Below are 24,626 nucleotides of genomic sequence, written 5' to 3'. Positions count from 1 at the left end.
GATGAGATTTGGGTGGGGACACAGCCAAACCATATCATTCTGCCCCTGGTCCCTCCCAAGTCTCATGTCCTCACATTTGAAAACACAATCATGCCTTCCCAACAGTCTCCCAAAGCCTTAACTCATTCCAGCATTAACTCAAAAGTCCAAGTCCAAAGTGTCATCTGAGACAAGGCAAGTCCCTTCCACCTATGAGCCTGCAAAATCAAAAGCAAGTTACTTTCAAGATACAATGGAGGTACAGGCATTGGGTAAATACACCCATTCCAAATGGCAGAAATTGGCCAAAACGAAGGGACTATAGGCCCCGTGCGAGTCAAAAATACAGCAGGGTAGCCCAATCTTAAAGCTCCAGAATGATCTCCTTTGTCTCAATGTCTCACATCTGGGTCATGCCAATGCAAAATGTCAGCTCCCAAGGCCTTGGGCAACTCTACTTCTGTGGCTTTGCAGGGTACAGCCTCTCTCCGAGCTTCTTTCATGGCTGGCATTGTCTGTGGCTTTTCCAGGTGCACAATGCAAGCTGTCAGTGGACCTACCATTCTGGGGTCTGGAGGACAGTGGCCCTCTTCTCACAGCTCCACCAGGCAGTGCCCTAGTGGGGACTATTTGTGGGGGCTCCAAGCCCACAATTTCCTTCTGCACTGCCCCAGCAGAGGTTCTCCATGAGGGCCTCACCCCTGTAGCAGGCTTCTGCCTGGATATCCAGGCATTTCCATTCATCCTCCAAAATCTAGGCAGAAGTTCCCTAACCTCAATTATTGACTGCTGTGTACCTACAGGCTCAACACCACATGGAAGCTGCCAAAGTTTGGGGTTTGCACCCTCTGAAGTCACGGACCAAGCTGTACCTTGGTCCCTTTCAGCCACAGCTGGAGAGGCTGGAACACAGGGCACCAAGTCCCTAGGATGCACACAGCCAGCCCACAAAACCATTTTTTCTTCCTAGGCCTCTGGGCCTGTGATGGGAGAGGCTGCCATGAAGGTCTCTGACATACTCTGGAGATATTTTCCCCATTGTCTTGGTATTAACATCTGGCTCCTCATTACTTATGCAAATTTCTGCAGCAGGCTTGAATTTCTCCCCAGAAAATTTGGTTTTTCTTTTCTATTGCATCATGAAGCTGCAAATTTTCCAAACTTTTATGATCTGCTTCCTCTTGAACACTTTGCCACTTAGAAATTTCTTCCACCAGACACCCTAAATCATCTCTCTCAAGTTCAAATTTCCACAGATCTCTAGGGCAGGGGCAAAATGTGCCAGTCTCTTTGCTGAAACATAGCAAGAGTGACCTTTATTACAGTTTCCAAAAAGTTCCTGATCTCCATCTGAGACCACCTCAGCCTGGACTTCATTATCCATATCACTATCAGCATTTTGGTCAAAGCTGCTCAGCAAGTCTCTAGGAAGTTCCAAGCTTTCCCACATTTTCCTGTCTTCTGAGCCCTCCAAACTGTTCCCACCTCTGCCTGTTTCCCAATTCCAAAGTCACTTCCACATTTTAGGGTATCTTCATAGCAGCACCCCAGTACCAGTACCAACTTACTGTATTAGTCTGTTCTCACACTGCTAATAAGACATACCCGAGGCTGGGTAATTTATAAAGGAAAGAGGTTTAATTGACTCACAGTTCAGCATGGGTGGAGAGGCCTCAGAAAACTTACAATCATGGCAGAAGGGGAAGCAAACATGTCTTTCTTCACATGGTGGCAGCAGGGAAAAATATAAGTGAAGCAGGGAGAAGTCTCTTACAAAACCATTAGATCCTGTGAGAACTCACTCACTGTCACAAAAACAGCATGAGGGTAACCGCCCCCATGATTCACTTACTTCCCACTGGGTCCCTCCCATAACATGTGGGGATTATGGGAACTACAATTCAAGATGAGATTTGGGTGAGGCCAAACCATATCACCAGGAAAAGTAAATGGCAAATCTAGGATTCAAAGCTCAGTCTATGTGTCCATACTAAGATTTTTCTGTTCTGCTATGGTGTGCCCAGATCAGAATTAACAAAGGAAAAATATTGAAAATTCCATTCTAAATAATAAAACAATATTCTATAATATAAAATACATAATTTACTTAACTGTATTGATTTTTAGCTTGTTTCTATACTTTTATTCCTATAAATAGAACTGTATAAACATTTTCTGTATTATTTTACCTTATTTCTGATTACTTCTTTATCTGAATTCCTAGAAGCATCAAAGAATATAAATATTTTTAAAACTCTGGGTATATAATGTCAATTTATTTTCCAGTAAGTCTGTGCCATTTATACGCTCACTTAGCCCAACCAACATTAAATATATTTTCATCTTGGCTGATTTGATAACTGAAAGGTTAATTTCATAGATTAATTTGCATTTCCTTTCATTACTAATGAGATTGAAGGCTTTCTAACATATTTATTAGCTTTTTATTATCTTCTTTTGTAAATTTAATTGCCTATTTTCCTATATGGTGTGAGTATTTTTTTCTTGGTGATTTGTAGGAGCTCTTTCTATTGGAAAGATACTAAGACTGCCTTTTAATTCTTGCAAACAACTTTTCCCAGAGTGTATTCCACATTCAGTTTTCCAACTTTCTGTTGTAAAAATATCATAAATATAAGAGGGTATGCTCCTGCTATCTTTGCTGCATAATAAAAATCAGAGTTTAGCAGCATAAAACAATAAACATTTTATATCACAATTTTAGAAGTCAGGAATTGAGGTAGGTCTAGAAGCTTTTCTGCTCTTATGACTTACTCATCTGGCAACTGGTTGACTGAAGGGCCCAACATGGTTTTGCTCACATATTTAGTACCCTGGCAGTGATAAAAGGAAGACTGAGATTTGCTGGCATTGTCAACAGGAGTGCCTACATGTGGCTTCTCTTGCGTGGTGGTCTCTAGGTAGTCAGACTTCTCACTTGGAGACTCAGGGCTCCAAAAGACAATGTTCCAGCAATCAAGGTCAGCCTCATGGCCTTTTGTGATTCTGCTGCAGAAGTTACATAATGCCTGCTCCACTGTGCTCAATTGGTCAGTTCATAAGCTCTCCCAGATTCAATGGGAGAGAACACAGAGGAGAATCAAAGAATCTGGCTATGTTTTAAAACCTCCATAAGGTATAACATTTTTAAGGAATAAAGCAAACTCCCCTTCACCTTTTAATTTTGTTCACGAAAATTTCACCTGCGACTGGTTTTTAAGTATTTATGTATGTTTATCTATCTTTTGGTTTCTTTCATTGCTTCATAATTCATTTTTTAAAATTATTTTTAAGCGTCTGTCCACAACCTCGAGGATATTACCAATTAATATATTTAGAACAATTACTTTTTGGTCTTAAAATACTTTAAATACTAAGTATTGTAGTTGCATTAATTTAATTTAATTCTTAATTCTTTTCATCCTTAGATTTCCATCAGTGACGTATTTGAAAATTCACTTTATAAATGCAGGTCAGACCATATATTTAATTATGCAGCTGCTGTGTGGAGAAGAAAAAACAAATCTAACTAAATAATTCTTGCTTAGTACTGTGCCAAATTTGTGGCTCATTCTTCAAAAATTAACTGAAATACAATGAGGTACAGATTGCCTGTGTAGCTAACGGTTCCCTTTAGCTCCTACAATGGTGCTTGAATATTGAATAATTTGATTAATTTCATAAACAGTAATTGTAGCACTCTTTCTCACAGTGTTATGAATAACAAAGTAAAAAAGTGTCATCACATTAACAGCAACAAAAATGTCTTTTAACTAGCAATTATTTTAAAGGACATTCTTCTGCATCATAGAGAGAAAAGAGCCTCTTTAAATAATATGTGGTAAACACTCAGTGTTAAATGACCCTTAGTCTGAGGGTCGAAAAATGGCAATTGAGGTGTCTTCAGTGTTTTTTCTCTGCTTCCACTATTGCATTTCAAAAAGCAGTTTCATCAGCTACCAAGGTGCGGGTCTGGGAAAGTTGTTCAGAGAGAAGTAAACTGAATAAGATACATGACATGTACATAACAGTGATCTTCAGCGTTTGTATTATGCTATGTATCTTCTTCTTGTTTTATTTTCACCATAACCAGAAAGAAAAAAATGATTTTTTAGAAGAAGAAGAAAAAATGAAAAAAATCTTACTGTCTAATGCAGTTCAGCAGCATGAGGGAAGGGCGGTATCTAATTTATTTCTTCAACATTGTATCTCCAACACTAAGCATTATACTTTGCACATAGTACATACTCAATAAATATGTATTGAAGAATGATATAAAAGAGGCACAAAAATTACTTATAAGCCTCTTCCTGATATCCAGTCTGAATCTGGAGAGTTTTTTTCATGGAGGCAACTATGTTGGTGGTATATCTCCTTTCATATATGTCTGTATTTCCTGCCAGTCTTCTGCAAGAAGTCATACTACATGAGAGTGAACTGGAAAGTCAAGCTCTTGAGTCCATTTACTATCACTAAACTTTATTGCTAAAGATAATTTGAAATCCCATGGCTTTCCAGAGGCAAAGGTTCTCGAATCACCTATGGCTAAACCAAAGTTTATGTCTAAATATCCACAAGTTGAGCCAAAGTGCAAGATGCTGCTGTATCCATCCTTCGGGCCTGAACACACATTGTGTAGCCTCTGTAGGGAAAGCCACATGCCAGAGGCTGGGCCTTGTGCTTTAGGAACACTACTGCTTTTTTAGAATCATTTTGCAGATAGAAGACATTCAAGTACTTCATTTTGTGTTGAGTGCTAAATACACAGAAATTCTAGAACTATACTCTCTAATACTAGAGTCACTATCCACAGGTAGCTTAATTAACTCAAATTAATTAAAATTAAGTAAAACTAAAAATTAAGTTCCTCCATCACACTAGCCATATTTCAAGTGCTCAGTAGCTACACATGACTGGTAGCTACCATACTGAATAGTGTAAAGATGAAAAATTTTCATAGTTACAGAAAGTTTTATTGGACAGTACTACTCTAGAATATACCACTTAAATCACATTTCAAACTTACTAAATTTGATATCCAATTCTGCGCTTATAACAAATGCTGGCTTTCAAACTGATGTATTTATCTGAATGACTGAAGTTGTTCCTGTTAAAATATTTGTTGAACAGCAAATGTAGATATTTCTTAAACCAGTTCTTGTGAAACACACGAAAACAAAATAGAGAGTATCTATTACCCAAAACAGAGTTAAATTTCTGAAATTCATTTTAATTGGAGACAAGTCCCATATGATTTCTAAAGAGTCTAGGTTATAGATAACTTACAAAGTTTATTCAACTAGTTAAATTGTGCCAAAAATTCAAATGAAAACATAAAAGTGTCACCATATTAAAGCCCCATCACACCTGATTTGATAAATAATCAAGAATAATTTATAACTCAAATACTGCCATATGTAAATTGATGGGAAATGTATTGTTTAAAAAGTTCATTTTTCTTAAATAAAATTAACTTTTTTCCCTGAGGTATTATTAATATTTCTTCATAAATTTGTATTCTCTATGGCAAACGCCCAAATTCTTTCCAATTATCTCCAATCTGTATTAATGGAAATTAAACTGGTGAGAACTTATCACATAATACAACCATGAAAAGCAATAAAGATATACAATTTGTTGTTTATTTGGACAAAAACTACATATAGCATATGCAGAAAAATAAACTAATAGCATTTTACGTATTTATACATTCCTATTATGCAATTTCTCGTATGATCCAGAATAATACACTTTGATAATCCACTTCTAATTGCCCTGAGTAAAAGTATCCTCTTTTTTCTACTTTAGAAGTTGCTGTGGAAGCTGAGCAGCATCTGCTGAAGAGACAGAAACCAGTCCCAGGGGTGTTACAGGAAGGCACCAGCAAGGACATTGGTCTTTGATTCAACAGTCCTGTCAAGTATAAATGTAAGTGTGAGGAGCAACAGAGGGCAGGGCAGTGGTCTGGGTGGTCCACAGGTAAAGATGCAGATCGCTGTCCAGGAGCACAAGGGCCCCTGGCAGACGCTCAGTGTCTAGCCTGCCTGCATGTCCTGTCTCCCATCCCCATTTCCATCGTTGCAAAAGCCTTGAGACCATCGCTACTATATTAGGTTTTCAAATCCCCTATAGTAAAATACATGTGCAGAGTGTGATCCTAGCTGATTTTTAAGTCTAGGCATGTTGAATACAGTCTTAAAATAATCATTTCCATAGATCTTGAATAGGTATCCAAATGTTCACCAGATGCTAGGAGTTAGATTTTGCGGAGGAAAATTGCTAACTTAAGCTTCTTTTCATGATTCAGCAGAGGGTTTTAAGTAATAAAAGATCTGGAGATTTGTAACATAAATAATTCCAGTGCAAATGGGAAAATTAAAATAATCTTATCATCTCTGTCATGTCTATATGTGTTTTTCTACCATTATCATATTTCTCTTAATTGGGCCAATTTTTTTTCTGGCTGATATTTTATAGTTTTAAGTTATGAGCTGTAATGAAGAAATGATTCTTTTCAGATGACTGAAGTGATATGTACTAAATTTTCCTAAAAACAATCTAGGATGAATGAAACAGAGCATGATATGACAGAAATGGCTTTCTTTGTATGTGGTATTGAATATACTCACAGTGAAAAATAATAATAACAGCACGCCAGAATCCCTTTTATTCCTTAATTGATCTCTCAGTAGAAGCAATAAAAACATAGAGTACCTCATTAACTTTCAAACTTTGACGGAAAAAAAAAAAAAAAAACACACAACATACCATCCATTTCTGACAAGTAGACATTATCTCATAGTATCCACAGCCATCCTATGCTTATTACTATTGCCTGGTCTTAAGTGTGACTTTTGGACACACGACTCAATATTTCCTAATATATAATAGTACAATGGTTTTTATAGTCTATTTAATTTTATTTCATAATTAAAAGAATGAATTGCTAAGATTACCCAGATTTTTCGTGTTCTTGTTGGGGCGGGGTGGATACCTGAACAAAAGGAAAAGTACAGCATTTAGCCTTATCGTTAATCCCTCATTGACTGCATCCTGTCTAGAATGAATCCATTTAGAGTTTCTAGAGAAATGCAAATACATTAATGATTTTACTAAGGCATTACATTTTTAATATAGGTACCACTAATTATTTTGACTGGATTCCATCAAAGCCAGATGTTCTCCAAATGAAATCTTTATAATGCAAACCCAGTGAATAAAAAATACATGCTCATCGAAGCAGCAGATTGTAGGACTTGTGGATAGTAGAAAAACTGGAGAAAGAGGCATGATGTGGGTAACAGTCATAATGTCAGAGTAAAGCTCTGAACTCAACCCAGAGGTACTTTATAATTGTTGCAACCAATGACAGGCTCAGCTTCTGGCTTTCTTGTAACAAAATCTTACTGCCAAGGGCATTGATGAGCTCTCCCAGTAAAAAAAGTATAATAATAATGTTAAACTAAATCATAAAAATACAGAAGGTGTTTATTAAAGGGCAGAGGAGAGAAATTGCTTGTAAAGTTCGGGTGGAAATATCAAAAATACATTTTATTGAACTTTTAAGAAATTAAGCTCTTTGTTTTTAAACTAGGGTGCAAAAGCAATAAAATGTAAAGGCTATTCAATAAACTATTTCATTCAAAGGTCAACAGCAATGATTCAGCAAGTAAAAATAAAAATTACATTTATTCAACATGGTCATCAATTCAGGCAGGCCTGAAGCTTACAAATTATAAGTTTTTGAGTGAAAATAACCAGCTGAAAGTATTTTTTAAATGAATTTCGATTGAAAAAATATAAAGAATTTTTTGAATGTACACCTTTTTCTCAATGAAAATGGACTTGGTTTAACTTGACATAGTATAAAACTCTTAATGTTTTATGTAGTTTATTAAGTTCTGTGGAGAAGTGTATTTGAAACAAATGTAGATAATGATCAAAAAAGTTTAAATATGAACACCATTATAGGCATACAATTAAGAAAATGGAAATAGATCATGATAACTAATCTTTTGCATGCCCTCCAAAAGCACAGAAGGTAACTTTTTAAATTATTTTTTAATAATCTGGAGTTTTCTTTCTGACCCTTTTACCCTCCAAAAATATAGATTCCTGAATCATAGAACATAGATATTTTGGTAGACAGATTCTATATTTTCCTCAAGTTAAATAACATATACCTCTAAGTGACAATAATCATAAAAACAAGCTTTTTGCTCATTAAGATACCTAATATGCCTTACACATAGTATGTACTAAATAATATGGGTTGAACTGAATTATTCCCATTTTCTCTTCAGATGTTAATGTGTCTCTTGGATTTACACTAGAGAGGTGGTGTCCCACACATGGGAATTAATGAGCTACATCTGTAACCAAAAATATCCATGGAAAACCTGTTGAATTGATCCATATCTGTTTTATTAATCAAGCCCACTACGGAAGGGCTTTCTTGTGGTTGTACTATACTTTGGAAATAAATAGAGTGGGGAAACCACAGTTCATTTTAAAAGTTGTTTGAAACTTTGAAGAACATGAGGTTTTATATTATATGACAGCAATAAACTCCAGTTTTTGATGGCTGTAATTCTGAGTACATAAGTATATAAATATTCTGTATGTATAATTTTACTGCAGAACATTATGACTGTGGCCAAGAAGACCCTTACTGTTCAATATGGAACTTACTTCTTACTGCCACTGTCTTCCTTCCTCAACTTTTTAAAATAAAAAGACTTTTAAAAATAAAAAGAAATTTTAAAACTAGCTTGGTATGAACAGCCTTTAGCTGAAGCAGATGGCTGGAAGTCAGGAGCCCCAGATTCTATCCTTCATTCTCCTACCAACTTGGAATGTGGCCTTGGGCAAGTCATGAGAGTAAATCTACAATAAAAGAGCTAATAATGCCTTACATGTGTGTGGTGTTTTATGATCTAACAGAGCACTTTCACATACAATATCTTATTTAATCTTCCCCACAGCTTCCTGAAAAGAGTATGGCAGTTATTAACAACCCGCATTATAAAGAGTAGGAATTTGAGACCCAGTGAAAGAAACTAAATCATTTTTTTGAGTCAGGAACAGTCATAGTCTAAGATTCCGGGCTGGTCTTTCTCTTTCCTCTACACCACATTGCCACCCTCTGGCACCTCCAATGGTGGCAAAGCAGGAATGACTATAGCTGCACTGTTCAATATGATAGCCACTAACCACATTCTGATATTGAGCATGTGAAATGTGGCTAGTCCCAACTGAGATGTGCTGTGAGTGTGAAATATACACCAAATTTCTAATGAAATTTGAAAAACAGAATGTAAAATGTCTCATTAATACTTTATATATTGATTGCATGTTGAAATGATGATATTTTTAATATTTTGAGTTAAATAATAGTAATAAATATAAATAAATATATTAATAAATATTACCAAATATGGTTTAATAACATTAATTCCACCTGTTTCTTTTTACTTATTAATATGGATAATAGAAAACATAAAGTTGATATGTGACTCACATTGTCCCTGTGGGACAGCACTGACCAGAGAATTCCATTGTTCAGAGCCCACATGCTAATTTCACAGTACTGGACTTGTTTATGTGCCTGGCTTGATGTGGCTGACACAATTCCCTGAGATGCTGTCAAACAGACGCAAGGTAGATTAGCAGCAATGATCTGGGCATTCTTGCACAGCTTCCACATACAGGAAAAAAGTCTGGTTTCATTAGTTGCTGCCCCAAATTGCTCATTCATCAAAAGGGTCCATTTTATACCTGTTGAATCCTTGAGAGACTTAGAAGTAAAAGTGCTATGGCAAGAACTATAAATTACATTTATGGCTCTATAGCACTCTTTATTTTCAAATACGTTCCCATTAAACATTATCAATGAATGAGACATTAAACTGTTAGGCTGATATATACTATGTAAAATAATAATTATATATAACTTTGTTGTACAGTATGTTTTATTCTACCTACAAAGTCTTTAAGATATTTTACATACAATCCCTAAATAAAGAGCTTATACCTGTTATGGAACAATCTAACTGAAAGTCCTCAGGAAAAATAAGTTCTTATTTAGAAGAAAAAATATGTATAGTAAAAAATAGCACAGATCACTAAAATCTAGCATCCATTTGGCAGTTATTATGTGGGCTCAAGTACCACGCTAAGAGTTACACCAAGGTTCTCTCACTTCATCTTTACAGGGCTTTGAAAATCAGCAAGAGGGAGCAGAACCAAAGGTCTTAACCACTACTGCTTCTTATTTCGAAGCAATTTAAAATCATAACTCCACCTATCATGACAGTATAAGAATATTTGGAATTGATTTGATTTGATTCATTTAAACTCCACGAGCATCTACCTAGCAAATACAATGGACCAGGAACAGTTCTAGACACTGAGGGAATATTGAGCAATAAAACCAGAGCTCTACCCTCAAAGAGAACACTGATTGGTAGGTTTATGAACATGCTTTTGAAAAATGCATACTTATGACGAAATAAAAGGGGAGTCACTACTCATGTTCTAAAGGGCTTCTTTATGTTCCAATAGAAATCTTTATAGTGCTATTCCTCAGTTTGTTAAAATTTACCTATTGTTCATAAAGCAAAGGTCTTATGTAAAAAAAAAATTAAAAAATAAAAAACTAAAAAACTATGTAGTTTGAATTTCAGAGGTTTGCTTTCCTCCATTATACTCACTTGGAAGAAGAGGTGCTGAAATTACCTTAAATGTTTTCTAGAACAAGGAGAGATGAAAGCAAACAAACAAAATGAACCTAAGTCAAAATGACTCTTAAAAAATCACAAAATAATGAAAACTAAAGAGTTTTATAACCTTTTATACAATAATAATAAGTTATCTTTGAAGATAGAGATTTAACTCATTATGCATATGAGTTAACTATTAATTTTTTAAAGAATATTTCAAAATATAATGTATAACTTGTTGCCAATTTCTTTTTCTTTTTTCTTTTTTCTTGATTTTTTCTCTCTTTATTTATTTTTTTTTTGAGACACAGTCTTGCTCTGTTGCCAAGGCTGGAGTGCAGTGGCATGATCTCGGCTCACTGCAACCTCCACCTCCTGGGTTCAAGCAATTCTCCTGCCTCAGCCTCCTGAGTAGCTTGGACTACAGGTTCACACCACCACACCAGGCTAATTTTTGTATTTTTAGTAGAGACAGGATTTCGCCGTGTTGGCCAGGCTAGTCTCGAACTCCTGAACTCCAGGGATCCGCCCACCTCAGCCTCCCAAAGTGCTGGGATTACAGGTGTGAGCCACTACACCTGGCCCCAGTTTCCTAATGTTCATGTTTATCTAGAATTAAATAAAAATAAAATATTAATAGCTAACTCTGGGTGGCAGAATTTTAGACAGTTTTGTGCCCCTATGTATACTCTTCTGCAAATTTTTCAAAATAAACATATATTGCTTTTATAATTGGTAAACAGAAAAAATACTGTAATTGACTCCAAAATCGACAGGTGATAAAGACAAAATGTCCAGGGGAAGTAAAATGCAAATTTTGCTCTCAATCACAAAATTTTTAAAAAATAATAATAAACGTAATAGGTTCTTCCTTGCAGGTGTTATTTCCCTTTCTTTGATTCAAGATAAAGCAACCTGTAGGCTATTCAACTTCTCTAGACAAGAAAGGTTAAAAATTGGATTGAATTTTCTAGATTTTCTTGAGAAAGCATTTCACCTTCAGCTATGAACATGAGTGTAAAGATCAAAGTTGTAATGTGGGCTGGTAAAGCTGAAAGTTGTTATCGTAGCAATCAGAAAAGCAGAGCATCATTAAAGTGTACCTCTTTCACCTTAAAACATAAACTGGCTATCAATCATTTCTAATGGCATCTACTTAAAAATGGCCTTATTATTGGCTCCTAAAATGTGTAAAATGTCAGGTGGAAATACATAAACACGTCTTTGAGCTGGATAGAGTCTCGGTGATCCTAAAAAGTGAAATCTAGAGCTATTTTAGAGATGCCATTTAAAAATTTATGGAGAGAGATTTGGTCTTATAATTTCTTTCATGAATACTAAAATTTTACTACAAAGAAAACAAAGAAATGGGTTATTTGTGCCATTTAATCATTAAATCATAAATCCACAGACCATTAGAGCTGGAAGGGGCCTTCTAGATTATCTCCTCCAATGCCGATATTTTACAGATGAGAAAGTAGGAACAGAACATTTATTTTCTCAGGGCTGATCATGGTGGCTCACACCTGTAATCCCAGCACTATAGGAGGCCAAGGCGGGCAGATCACCTGAGGTCAGGAGTTCGAGACCAGCCTGGCCAACATGGCGAAACCCTGCCTCTACTACAAATACAAAAATGAGCCAGGCGTGGTGGTGGGTGCCTGTATTCCCAGCTACTTGGGAGGCTGAGGCAGGGAGAATCGCTTGAACCTGGCAAGTGGAGGTTGCAGTGAGCTGAGATCGCACCACTGCACTCCAGCTTGGGCGACAGAGCGAGACTTTGAAAAAAAGAAAAGAAAATGTATCTTCTCAGAAAAAAGTAAAATCAATCAAAAATATCTTAAAGAATCCAGAAACATCTTGAATCTTACCTGGGAAAATTGAGGTAAGATTTTGAATCCTACTAGAACTTTAATTATAACTCGAATTTTTAGTTTTGTTGTGGGCAGTCCTACGCAATGAAGGAAAGACACTAACAGTGACTGTGGAAAGCACATTCACAATGAACACTTATATAGTCAAAACCAAAAATAAAACAGACCAATGATTTCAGACCAGGTTATTCATTCATTACTCAGCTTCCTTTCTTTAGTGAGTCAAGCAATTGAAATGAGCTTTCTTAGCCACTTTTAAGATACAATTCTTCTGTTATCATGAAAAATTGGCTACTTCTAAAGTTGCTGATATGCTGAAGAATAATGGGACCTTCATTCTTTGAGTTAAAATATCCAAATTATTGCCAAAATTTTCCTGATTTAATGCATTTATGAAAATGTGCTTATAATAAAATTATATATATTAAGAATATACTCCTCCTCTCCTGCAAATAGATACTTACTTTGCAATTATGGACATCCTGGAAGAAGTAAACATGAAAGCTCTTTTTCTAAGTTCAATGTTGGTCTAAGAAATGGAAAAAAGTAACACTTGGTTTTAAGGAAGCTAGCACAGTGTAGGCATGTTCGTTGTCATCTGTAAAGTGGAAATAAGAGTAGACTCTTGCAAAATCGTTTAAGAATTAAATCAATAATAGATATAAAATGTTTAGTACAGGGCTTGCCTCACAGTTAACATTTAATAAGTCCCTGCTATTAGTATTAGTGGTAGTAATGTTATTATTATTTACAACATGATCACTCTTCCACCACACCCTTCCCTTCAAACAAAACTCTTGTGATCCCCCTACACTATTTCATGGCTCCATGTGCTTGTATATTCTGATCCCTCTCCCCAAATGCCCTATCCTGACTTCTACAGCTGCTGAACTCCTACTTATCACCCAAGGTCAGCTCCAAAGTTTCTTCCTCTTACCTGTGTTACCTAATCCCTCGCTGCACTCACCTATTTCCCATGGCACTCTGCATATATCCCTCTCCTATCAATTGAGATGATGACTTTTACTTGATCCTCCCTCATGCCTCCCTACATGCCACACACACATACACATGCATGTACACATATGCACACACTCTGGACTGTAGTGAATTCATCATACTCAATTTTGTATCGCCATAGAAATGTCTATTGAAATGAACAAACTCCTGCATGAATAAATGACTTTTTCATTTCATGAGTAGGTATCAGGCTAGAATGTGCACCTAGTGGCCTCAGTTTAGATGGCAAGAAGGGGAGAGGGGCACATGAGGAAAGGTGGGACATGCCACTCACCAGCCTGGAGCCCGGCTTTGCCACATGCCTACTGCTATGACTTGTAGTAAGTCATTTAACTTCTCTGGACCTGTTTTCCTTCTCAGAAAAATGGGAGGACTGGGCAAAATGTTCTCTGAGGACCCTTCCAGCACCAACCTTTATATATGATGCTATGCACTGGTTTATCTCAGTGGTTCTCAGACTTCAGCAGACATCAGAATCATCTGGAAGGCTTATTAAAATAGTGGTCAGCAGATCTGATGGGGCCCAAAAACTTGCATTTTTAACAAATTGCTAGATGATGGTGAGGCTGCTGGCAGGGGGACCACACTTTAAGAACCACTAACGGATCTTCTTGACCCAGGATCCTGACATTGTCCTGTTGCTATCTGGTGAAAGGAACTCCTGATATGAAAATGTATAATAAGATGCAGGCAGGTAAACCCACCCTTCTGTGAGGCTGTCATCAGAAGGACTAGGTGCCTATGGGTGAGCCCCAAGGGTGACCACAGAATGAAAGTTTTGCTGACTGGAGTTTTGTTAAAGGCTCACTTTGTGGGAAAGAAAGTGCCTGACTTCTCAATGCTGTAGGGTATAGAAAACACTGACGCCAGGGTTGGACCCATCAGTTAGTACCTGCTGCAGCTGAAGTCGCATGGATCACAATTGCCATCTAGTGATGACTTTGAATTACTGCATCAAGAGACTACAGAATGAAATGCTGCTTTTTCATTTAGAAACTGCTTTTTTCTTTTTTTCTTTCTTTCTTTCTTTCTTTTTTTTTTTTTTTTTTTTTTTTACACAAAACTATGTTCAAAATGAGAACCCTTAAGGATAAACTCTAATGTGCTCTGGTCTTATCTACATTTGTATCTCAGTACTATGAAAATAGACACATATATAGTATTTACTATGTGCGAGGCATGGTTCTATGCTTTATATATGTTCAATTATTCACAGCAAACCAATGAGCTAATACAAATTTTCCCATTTTGGAGAAAAATAAAACTACAAATGTACAAAGCAATGAAAAGACTTGCCTGAGGTTGCCCAGTTGGTAAAATGGTAGAGCTTGGATTGAACCTAGACAGCTATTGGGAAGATACTACACTAACCAGTCTCTCTTACATCAATTTAAAACATAGTTGCTGAAACAATTAGTACTTGTAAACAGTTGTCAGTTACAGATATGGGTCTGCAAAATTTGATTAAGTATACACTGAATAAATAAATTTTTTCTGATCCTTCCAAATGAAATCAGCTCATGTGCAATAATTAAAGAAAGGTTTCTACCTACAGGAAGCCAAATGCAACAAAATGAGCACCAACTTGGATTAAGATTTGGAATCATTTTTCTACCTGCTATACAATCTTAGACAAGTCACTTAGATCCACTTTTTCATCTATGAAATAGAAAAAAATAAAACCGTAGTTTACATAGTTCTGTAATTCCCAAAGATGTGGTTTGGGGGTTCTGTAAAGTCAGATTAAATTTTAGAGTAGCTGCTCAAGTTATCCACTGAATGCGATCACAAGAGCAAAGAGGGAGATCATGGATAATAACTATACTGTTTTTTTCAAATTGTCTCTCATGTGTGAAAGAAGCCAGGACAGAAGATTTGATCTCCTGGTCTATTGTCCATAAGTGCTAGCAGTAAACAATAACACTCATAGTGTTTGTGGGAGAATTACAGAGCTCAATCAGAAAGATACACATTTCCTTTATTTTTCTGAGTACTGTACTTGGCCTGTGCACCTGCGCTCTGCATCCCTGCCTGTTCTCTGCCTCCCAAGGGTCCTCACCAAAGAACTCCTACAGAAAGATCACATATTTGCCAGTGGATTGAGGTCCAACGCCCCCCTCCCCCTGCCCTCACTCCAACCTTCTTTTATCAGAGACTTTCTTGTATTTAAAAACCAGGTCCCTGATAATCCTTTCTTATCTAAAACAGCTCAGTTACCAAATAATTTCTTATCTCAATAGACCAAACCAGAGTTATCAAACCAAAGTACTAGAGTATTAGGTTTCTTTGCACCTGTATATGTATAACATGCTAAGACTTGCTGGCATCAAATTCATGATAATGAAGGAAAATAAACATAGACAGAGTCAGAGAAATAATGGGTAACAATTAAAATATAGTAGGGTAAACTATCGGTACCTCACTTTAGTAGATTTCTTGATGTCGTTTCAAGTATTTGCACATATTTAGTCACCAAAGCAACCCTAAAATTAGGCTAGATAAGTTTATTATTAACACCATTTGAGAAATAAAGATATTGACACAGAGAAATATAAAGAAAAACAAAGGAAACTGAAGCAAAGAAACTTTAAACAACTTGAAAAAATAAGTGAGGGTTCATATATCCTAGTTACTAGGCCTGTGCTTGGCCCCACAATTATAGTGTAATAATCAAATCCTGATACAAGATGACTCCCTCTGATAGTTGAGTTTTTTAAAAGTTCTTTATACAAATACAGTAGAAGTAAATGACTAATTAGACTTCAAGGATAGTAAAAACTCTATTAATTCACTTAACCAACATGTGTTGAGAATCTGCCTTGTGGCTGGCACTGTTTTAGATTGGGGAGTTTAGCAGTGAATGAGGCCAAAAATGCCATTCTACCCTTAAAGCATACATTCTCTCTAGTTGGAGAAGAGATGACAAATGTGAATATAAATAAATATGTATATACTCTTGAGAAATAAATGTTACAGTAGAAATGGAAAGAAATGTGCTCGGTCTCTGAGCCAGTGGTTCTTTTATGGGAACCAGCGTCTTCAATTTCCAGGCAGCTATGCTGTGCCGAACTTGGACTCAAAAGATTTGGGGACAGTACCATCACATCACCTATGCATGATCAAGAAAACAATCATTTTGGGGATACAAACGTCTTAGCCAAAATCACCAGTAAATCCAGCACAGAGCCAAAACTGTGTAAACAGTAATGTAAAGACAGGCACAGAAACTGATTCATATGCAGAGAAAACTGAAGGATCACCAAATTCCAAGGAAACGTGGTTTCTTTGTCAGTCCCTACTTTTTACAGAGAATGCTCCTTTTAAATATTTTAGCTTCTCTGAGGGATCTGAATTGGCTATGATCATTTTTGTAGATGAAGAAGAAATGAAATTCTAAAGGCATATAAACTCTAGAAAGACAGGCACTTTCTGTCTTCTTGCTGTATCCCCAGCAATTAGGACGGTACCTGGCAAATGGTTGGCATTCAGCAAATCTTTGTTGAATAAAGAAATGAATAAAGAAAAGCTTGAATAAATTGCTGAATTTAAAGGGGAAAAATAAAGTAGAAAGGAATCTTTTCTTTCTACTTGTTTTTACATCAAAATTCACGTTGCCAGGTGAAACCTAATAAAAATGTTGGGAGAAGATTTTCTTCCTGGGGGTGCAACTCTTGTCTAATACACTCTTTCTCTGGTGTCACAGTTAAGTTCTTGTTGATCATTCATTACACTGACTAAGCATTAACAGATTTTTATCTTAGATTCCTACAGATTTTATGGGGTCTACATTTCTCACCCATTCTTCAAACCCTTTGTTGGGGAGCACTGCCAACCTGAAAAGTTAAACAAACAAACAAAAAACCAAAATAATTGACAGGCTGGTAGCCCCAAAAGATGACTTCTTTTGACTGCCTTGTCAATTCTGTCTAATTTTCTAAGATCCACGTCTAAGATTCTAGCCTGACTTAAACTTGTATCAGTTCATTTACCTTTATCAGTTTTGACCTCATGCTCAGGGCTGGCCTTTTTTCCATCACCATCTTTTTATCTGTCATAGCTATTGAGTACCTATGGATGAAAACTAGTAAAGAGATAAAAATGAGAAATGAAGAAGGAATTGAATGGGATACAGCTGTTCCCAAACTAAGGCCCTTTTCAGAAAGTATTTAATGAGAAAACAGAAGCCTCACGCTTTTACAGCATAGAATCTAGACTGGACTTTAGAGGCTACTGTGACTCAGCCTGATCAGCATGAATCTATCCTGTATCAAGTGTTCCTTGAGATCTCTGAATCTAAAACATTTTAAAGTTTGTATAAGTTATTCTAAAGTGAGAAAATAAATAGAATAGAATACATTCTATTAGGTTGGTACCAAAGTAATCATGGTTTTTGCCACTACTTTCAATGGCAAAAACTTACTTTTGCATCAAGCTAATAGTAGAACGTCACAGAGAGATAAAATAAATCTTTCTCATCTCGCCTTTTGGTGACATCACACTTGAAAAATAGGTATGAGGAGGAGCCCAAAGGAGGAATTTCAATTAGGCTAATCTACTTACAAGTAGAATGTCTTCCAGGATTCAAGAGCTTTTGGCAAACATTAGTTAGCACATTCTTTCTAAAAGGTAAAAACCTTTTTTTCCTTTGGCAGGTTTTAAATGACACTGGAGAGTGAAACCTTCCAAACCATAGCCAAAAGCAGCTTAATCCAACTTCCCCAGCAGCTCAAGATCAATGACAAAGTTAGCCCTAAGGATTTCAGGATGTTAATTGTGAAACATAATTCCATTATATTTATGGCTGTATAAACTGGGCAGAGCTCCTCTTGAGTATTATGAGGTGTTCTTTGCAGTACGGGCAATTGGTTATACTGGATGCTGTAACAGATACTGTATTGAAAAGAACCACAGTTTAATCACAACCTATTCATTAGGACTGTGGTTCTCAATCTTTATGGGACATAAAAATTAACCAGAGAATACTTGTAGAAAATGTAGATTTCTGGTCCTCTCCCCAAGCCTTTCTATTCAGGTTCCATGTAGAGGAGACTGGGAACCAGGAAGGCCAGTGAGGAAGATACAAGTGATCTGTAAACCACACATTGAGAAATATTTCACTGAAGTCTGGCTTGAGCTCCTCGAAGTCAGGTCTCTCTCTTTGTAAACCTTAATTCCCTGCGCCTACCACTGAGAGTGGAACCTGATAGATACTCAATGAATATTTAGTGAATTCAAAACAATTAGCACTTATAGATGCCAGGCACTGTTCTAAGCACCCTACACATACTAGCTCATTTAGTCCTCATAATAAAGGACTATTATTGGCCTTGACACTTGCTGAACACTCTGCCTGCACACTGTCCAGAGAGTCATGTGGCTGGCTTCTTTCAGCTGCCACCTCCTCAGCAAAACCCTTCTTGACAGCCCATCTAAAGTTGCATCGATGCTACTCCCAACCCATCACAAGATCCTGTTCCTTTTGTTTCTTTTTTAAGCAGTTACCTCTATCTGAAATGATGTTGTTTGGTTTATTGTCTTGCTCCCTTCACTAAAAAACAAGCTCCACGAGAGCAGGAATCTCACCAGTCTTATTTGTCACTGTCTAGAAGTACAGTGCCTGAATCACCATGGACAGGAAGAAAATATTTGTTAAATTAATGCATTTAGCAAACACATAACAAATGAAAAGCAAGGGAGTTGTATTTGCTATGTAATTTATCAGTTCTCTCAGAGCTTCTAAAATGTATGATAAGGGTAAAAGTGACAGAAAGACTTCTATCCTAGAAATATCCTCAAAATGATTTCCTAATCTACCCTGTCCCAAGTCATAGCATAAACATGAGAAAAAGGGAAAACTACATAAGGGCTAAAATATCTGGGTAGATTTTTCATTCTGTGATTCAATATTTTGCTTGAAATGAACTCTCAGGATGTCAGACACATCCGTGTTCAAACATAAGTAAAAAACACATTCCAAGATCAAATGTACATGATTTTCAGATTAACCAATGTTTTTTTTTAGCCACACGACTGTGCTTTACTAGTTTGAAAAGCTGTATCTACATGACACCAAAAGAGCTAGTTAAATCAATAAAACCCAAACCAGTTGTTTCAACCGTAAAAAGAATACATAGAACAATTCACTTCAAATGGTGACTGTGCCAAACTAGTTGATTGTATTGCTTTGTGCCAACAAAATCATCGTCAGGAGCTGACTGGCTGTAGGCTTGGGAGAGAACATTTTAAATGGGTTTCTCCTACAGTATGATCATGGTTCCTTTAAAAGGGGCCACTTGGCTAACCAAACCCCTGTAGTATTTCTACCATAGACAATCACATCACTCTCTTCCTCTTCTTTATATATGTTGTTGAGTCTCAGGCAAATGAAAGTAAGGCCTAGGAATTGCTACTGTATGAAGCAATTTTTACCACTTCTACTAAAATGTTAGACAGCGAATGTTGTCAGTGATGTTGCTGGAGAGAAAACACTCAAAATCAAATAGAGACTCAAAAAAAAAGTTTTCCTTGTTTTATTTTGAGAAAGTCTTTTCACTGTGCTCATGTAGGGAGTTGGCCAGACCTGGGTTGGCTTCATTAGTCATCTCAGAGCATGTGAATAGATCATGGAAAAATCTTTCCATCTTTGAGGAATTCCTGGTTTCCAATTGAGTTCATTTCAGTCAGTCATTGAGACTTAGCATAAAACTTGAAAGTACCAAAATAAATGGAGAAAAAGAGGCAGAGGCAGGGATACAAACAGTGAGGTGGCTCTACCAGGCAAAGAAAAGATCCTTTCTTTGCAAAGAACTTCAGCTAGAAAGAATTTTGCTGCCCCCTCTCCCACAGAAAAATATTAAATATTTAGTCAGAATATTTTAAAAGATAGGAATTTTTTTATTCTAAAAATGTCCAAGGGCAATCTAGTCAAGAAAGAACATAAATTCTACATTCACAACCCAAACCCTCAAAACCATTTGAGTTAACTCAAAGCCAGGTTTAGCACGTTTTGCTTACCATTTTCTGAGCTAAGCATGATTTGGATTATAAATTTCTCTGACATTCATGTGTAGACCTGACAGACTTTGTCATTTCCTTATCAGAGGCAACAGGAGAAATTCTAACTATGAAGACTCACAGAGATTTATTGCCTCCATTCCCAGCCTGACATTTGGCTCAGCACAGAGGGCAGGCAGCCAAAAAGAAGTCCTCTACTAAGGTATGAAGGGAATTGGCTGCTTGTAAAGTCCAGACTTGGGAGTGACACAAACAGGGCTTTTACACAGCCAGCAAAGCCTTGTCTGTTTGAAGTCAGATCAATTGATTTCTTGAACATTTCAAATAAGCAAAATTCTGCAGAAAATGGGAGCCAGATGAATTTTTAACTCAGGAGTTCCTTGGAAGAGAGGTAGAAAATGGTCAAAGAACATCTTCTATTTCACATTTGCTCTCCCAACAGACTTACTCTCCAGAACTATACCCACATGACACGTATATAGAAACAATGATTGAATAAACTTAGGGAAGGGTAGAATTTTTCTTATTGAAATAAAAAAGGAAACACTATATGTCTGATATAAATATATACCAAATTTCTCTTAAAGTACTACACTGATTCTGAAGGAGTTCCAAAACACTTAGCATCTATTGTGGACCTGGCACTGTGTTGGCAATTTTTGCAAACCTCAGAGGTTAGTTATTATTTTCATGGTACACCTAAAGAAACTGAGGTTTATGGTGATTCTGTAACTTGGCAGAGGACACAATGATTGTAAATGAAGAGACTGAGATTGACTCCTCAAAGGAGTCCCCAGCTGATTCTCGGAGTTGAAATGGAAATGGAAAGAATCAGATTTCTAAGACTAAGTTTCTTCTCTACTGGCTATTGCTAGTTTGCACCTCCTTGCACATGGTACAGGAATAAATTGGCAGCCTGTGTTGAAGCTGTAACTACTAGGTCAGGAGTAGTCAGGCAGTTGTGTGCATGTCAGGTTCGCTACCTCGCCAAGCAGGAGCAGCCTATGCACAAATTTCCCCAGGAACAATAAGGGGACAAAAATGGAGTCCCCTCTCTCCAATACTCTCTGGCTTTAGATATATAGAGAAAACATGTGGAACTTGAAAAGAAGAAAACAGACACCCTCTCATACCTAGTTGTTATCTTGTTAACACCTTGTTCTTTGTACTTGTGACTTTCACAGAAGATGAAATATTTATTTTCTCTTAATTTCACATATGCTGCTCAGAAGCCCCCAGGTTTCGTGGAATTTTTATTAAGAATTCCAGCTATTCCAGCAATAAATTTTAGACACCACAGCTTTGGCTGACAGAGAGGCGATACATACCATGTTTGGTACAACTGACCTCTAGGGATTTTTCTCTCTGCTTTCTTCTGCTTTTTCTTCTAGTGAAACTGTCCCGTTATTGGTTTTTATTAATACGATCATATTTTCCCTTCTCAGAAATCTCATTTTTGAGATAAGGAAATAATAAAAATGGTAATAGATAGTCATCGCTGGTATTTCGTTGGCTCTCCTCTGCTCTTGCATTGGAACTGACTGCTCTGTTTCTTGAGCACTTTGATACCAGCAAAGAAAATCACACACATTTTAGCGTGGGATTTTTAATGTGTATCTATGTTAATCCGGCCCACTCCTGACATTTGTCATGCTTTGGGCGAAAGTACAAATAAAGGTCCAGATACCATACTCAAATACTTAAAAGTTATCAGTTGAGTTAACAAACTGCTAAAAAAATGTTCTATCCTTCTGCCTTGGCAATATACCTTCATATCAAGCTGGGAGGTAAAGTTCAAATTTTCAGACTCTTTGGAGTTCTAAATGCGAAGATGCAGGGAGACCAGCCTGCTGCTGGGTTCTTTTGTTCCCACCCTCAACTCTGCTATGGACCACAACAGATTTCACGGCAAAACTCTATTCACACAGCAAAACTCTATCCACAACTTCCAGCAAACAGCTGATCCCTAGCCCCATGTTGGTCCTAGGCTTGCATCCCAGTGATACAGTGTATGTCAAGAGGCAGGACCCTGAACAAAAGCCTGTGCAGACACTGGAAAGGGCTTGAGATCATCTGCACAGAGAATCCAGGATCCTGGGCATCCAGAGCATGGTCTAGGAGCGTGGGCTCTGCATAACACAATCCTTTGGCTTCTCACCCCATGGCAGCTGAGGCAGACATGGCTGGAGGACAGTCAGACCAAAGGCCCCTCTTGGCCCAACCTGGGTAGTACTTGGAGTTAATGTCCCCTTTGTTGTCATGGATAAGTGGGAATCAACCTCTTTAACTGCACACTTTTCATTCATACCTTCTAGGTGGCAGAGAAAGGTATTTCAAAAGAGATTTGTAACTAGAAATTCAAGATCCCTAGCTTCATAAGGCAAATTATCTGCACCTTGGTATCACTGAGGATTACGCAACTTGCTCTTTGAATTGCAACTGCAATCATCTGATTTCCTACCCCAGTTTCCAATGGTCCAAAGCCAACGAAGAAGCAGAACCTGTTACATATTCCAAAGGAGACATCGTAACAATGAATTATTATCTAACATAGAAATAACTTTAATTAAGAGAATACAAGCACATATTTCAGTGTCATAAATTTCTTTAGAAGACAAAATAAGCAGAAGTCAAAGAAATGTACTCTGGGAGATGAGAGGGAGAGATGGGTTCCTTGGGTTTACATTTGTTCTAAGTAAGATAGGCTGTGCACCCCCTGCCTGTCTGAACCTCTGAATCCACTCCTGCCTCTACCAGTAATGATAGCAATAATAATAACGGTGAATACCTACATCGCACTTACTTCATGCCAGACATCATTCTAAACACTTTACATGCATATACTTATTTAATCTGCATTAAAGTCCTGTGAGGTAGGTACTATTATTATCCTCATTTTCTAGAAAAGGAAAATGAGGCACAAAAACATTTTTGGAAAAAAAAACAAACTTTACCTGAAGTCACGTAGGTAATAGGGTTCAGGGCTGGGATTTTAACCCAGGCAGTGTGGCTCTAGAATCCATCCACCCAGGATCATGTTTTACTTCTTGAGGTGGTCTACCACCCAAGGACTAGCCAGCTCAGCCAGTTGGTCACCATCTACTCTGCAGTGATTCCCCAAGTAACCATGCATTTGACCCCAGTAGTTAGAGGCCTCACCTAGGAAAACTGTCTCTCTGGCTGACCTGGGATATCTTGCTTTCATATGGGGTGATCTACCACCTAAGGACCAGCCAGCTCAGTCAATTGGTCACTATCTACTCTGCCAGGCTTCCCCAAGTAACCATGCATTTGACTCCAGTAATTGGAGGCTTGACCTAGAAGAACTGTCTCTTTGGCTGACCTAGGATTTCTTGCTTTCTCTGTGGTAAGAACAGCCTCCACCTTCTCAGGCCCAGGGACCATCACCCACCAGAAGCCTGGAAAACCATATCACCCCCAAATTCTGTCAACACCTAACTGAACTTTTTAAATAGAAGCTTTGTGCATGAGAATTTTCTTATCTTCTTGTCTTAAGGTTCACAAAACATTAGAGATTGTGCTTATTTTTATTTCCAATTTATACTAGAGTTCTCTGCATGTAAGAGGTATCCAGAGATTTTTTAATAAATAAAGTTCTTCTTGTTCTTCAATAAGTCTGAATTTTAATCTGGCAGCTCAATGAATATAAAGAGTAGAACAACATTTGTATAAAATTGCAAATTCAATTGTGAGTTGCATGAATATGAAAAAGTATGTACGTGCCCCTGTACATACATGTGTGTGCGTGTACATCATGATCTATTCAATATTCAAAGTTTCCATTCAAACAGGTAATATGTTGTTAGTAGTTAAGTGCTTAGAACCTGGGGGTAGATTCCTTGCGCTCAAATTCCGGTCCTGTTACTTACTGACTGTAGGACTTTTGACATGCTATTTAAAACCTCTGTGCCTCGAATTCCACATAGATAAGTAAGAATAATTATAGTAGTAGCTTTCAGTCAGGCAGATTTTTCTTTTTTCTTGAGACGGAGTCTCC

At 37.1% G+C, this 24,626-nt stretch overlaps 1 protein-coding gene and 1 long non-coding RNA gene across 2 annotated transcripts in view; one reads left to right on the top strand and one right to left on the bottom strand.

Annotated features, from left to right (window-relative positions):
- Positions 1-24,626, top strand: part of COL8A1 (collagen type VIII alpha 1 chain) — a 148,505-nt gene that overhangs the window by 88,949 nt on the left and 34,930 nt on the right. The window contains exon 2 of the mRNA XM_050782052.1: positions 5,788-5,907. The gene's annotated coding sequence lies outside the window, so the exon portion shown is untranslated. The remainder of the gene's footprint in view (positions 1-5,787; positions 5,908-24,626) is intronic.
- The window catches only part of LOC126949330 (uncharacterized), a 67,482-nt gene continuing 53,299 nt past the window's right edge, over positions 10,444-24,626 (bottom strand). The window contains exons 3-4 of the long non-coding RNA XR_007723661.1: positions 13,039-13,103; positions 10,444-10,728 (exon numbers count right to left, since the gene is read on the bottom strand). This is a non-coding gene — a long non-coding RNA (uncharacterized LOC126949330). The remainder of the gene's footprint in view (positions 10,729-13,038; positions 13,104-24,626) is intronic.

This window comes from Macaca thibetana, chromosome 2 (genome assembly GCF_024542745.1).
Source record: "Macaca thibetana thibetana isolate TM-01 chromosome 2, ASM2454274v1, whole genome shotgun sequence".
Classification (NCBI taxonomy): Eukaryota; Metazoa; Chordata; class Mammalia; order Primates; family Cercopithecidae; genus Macaca; species Macaca thibetana.
This window is presented reverse-complemented; position numbering and strand designations above follow the sequence as displayed.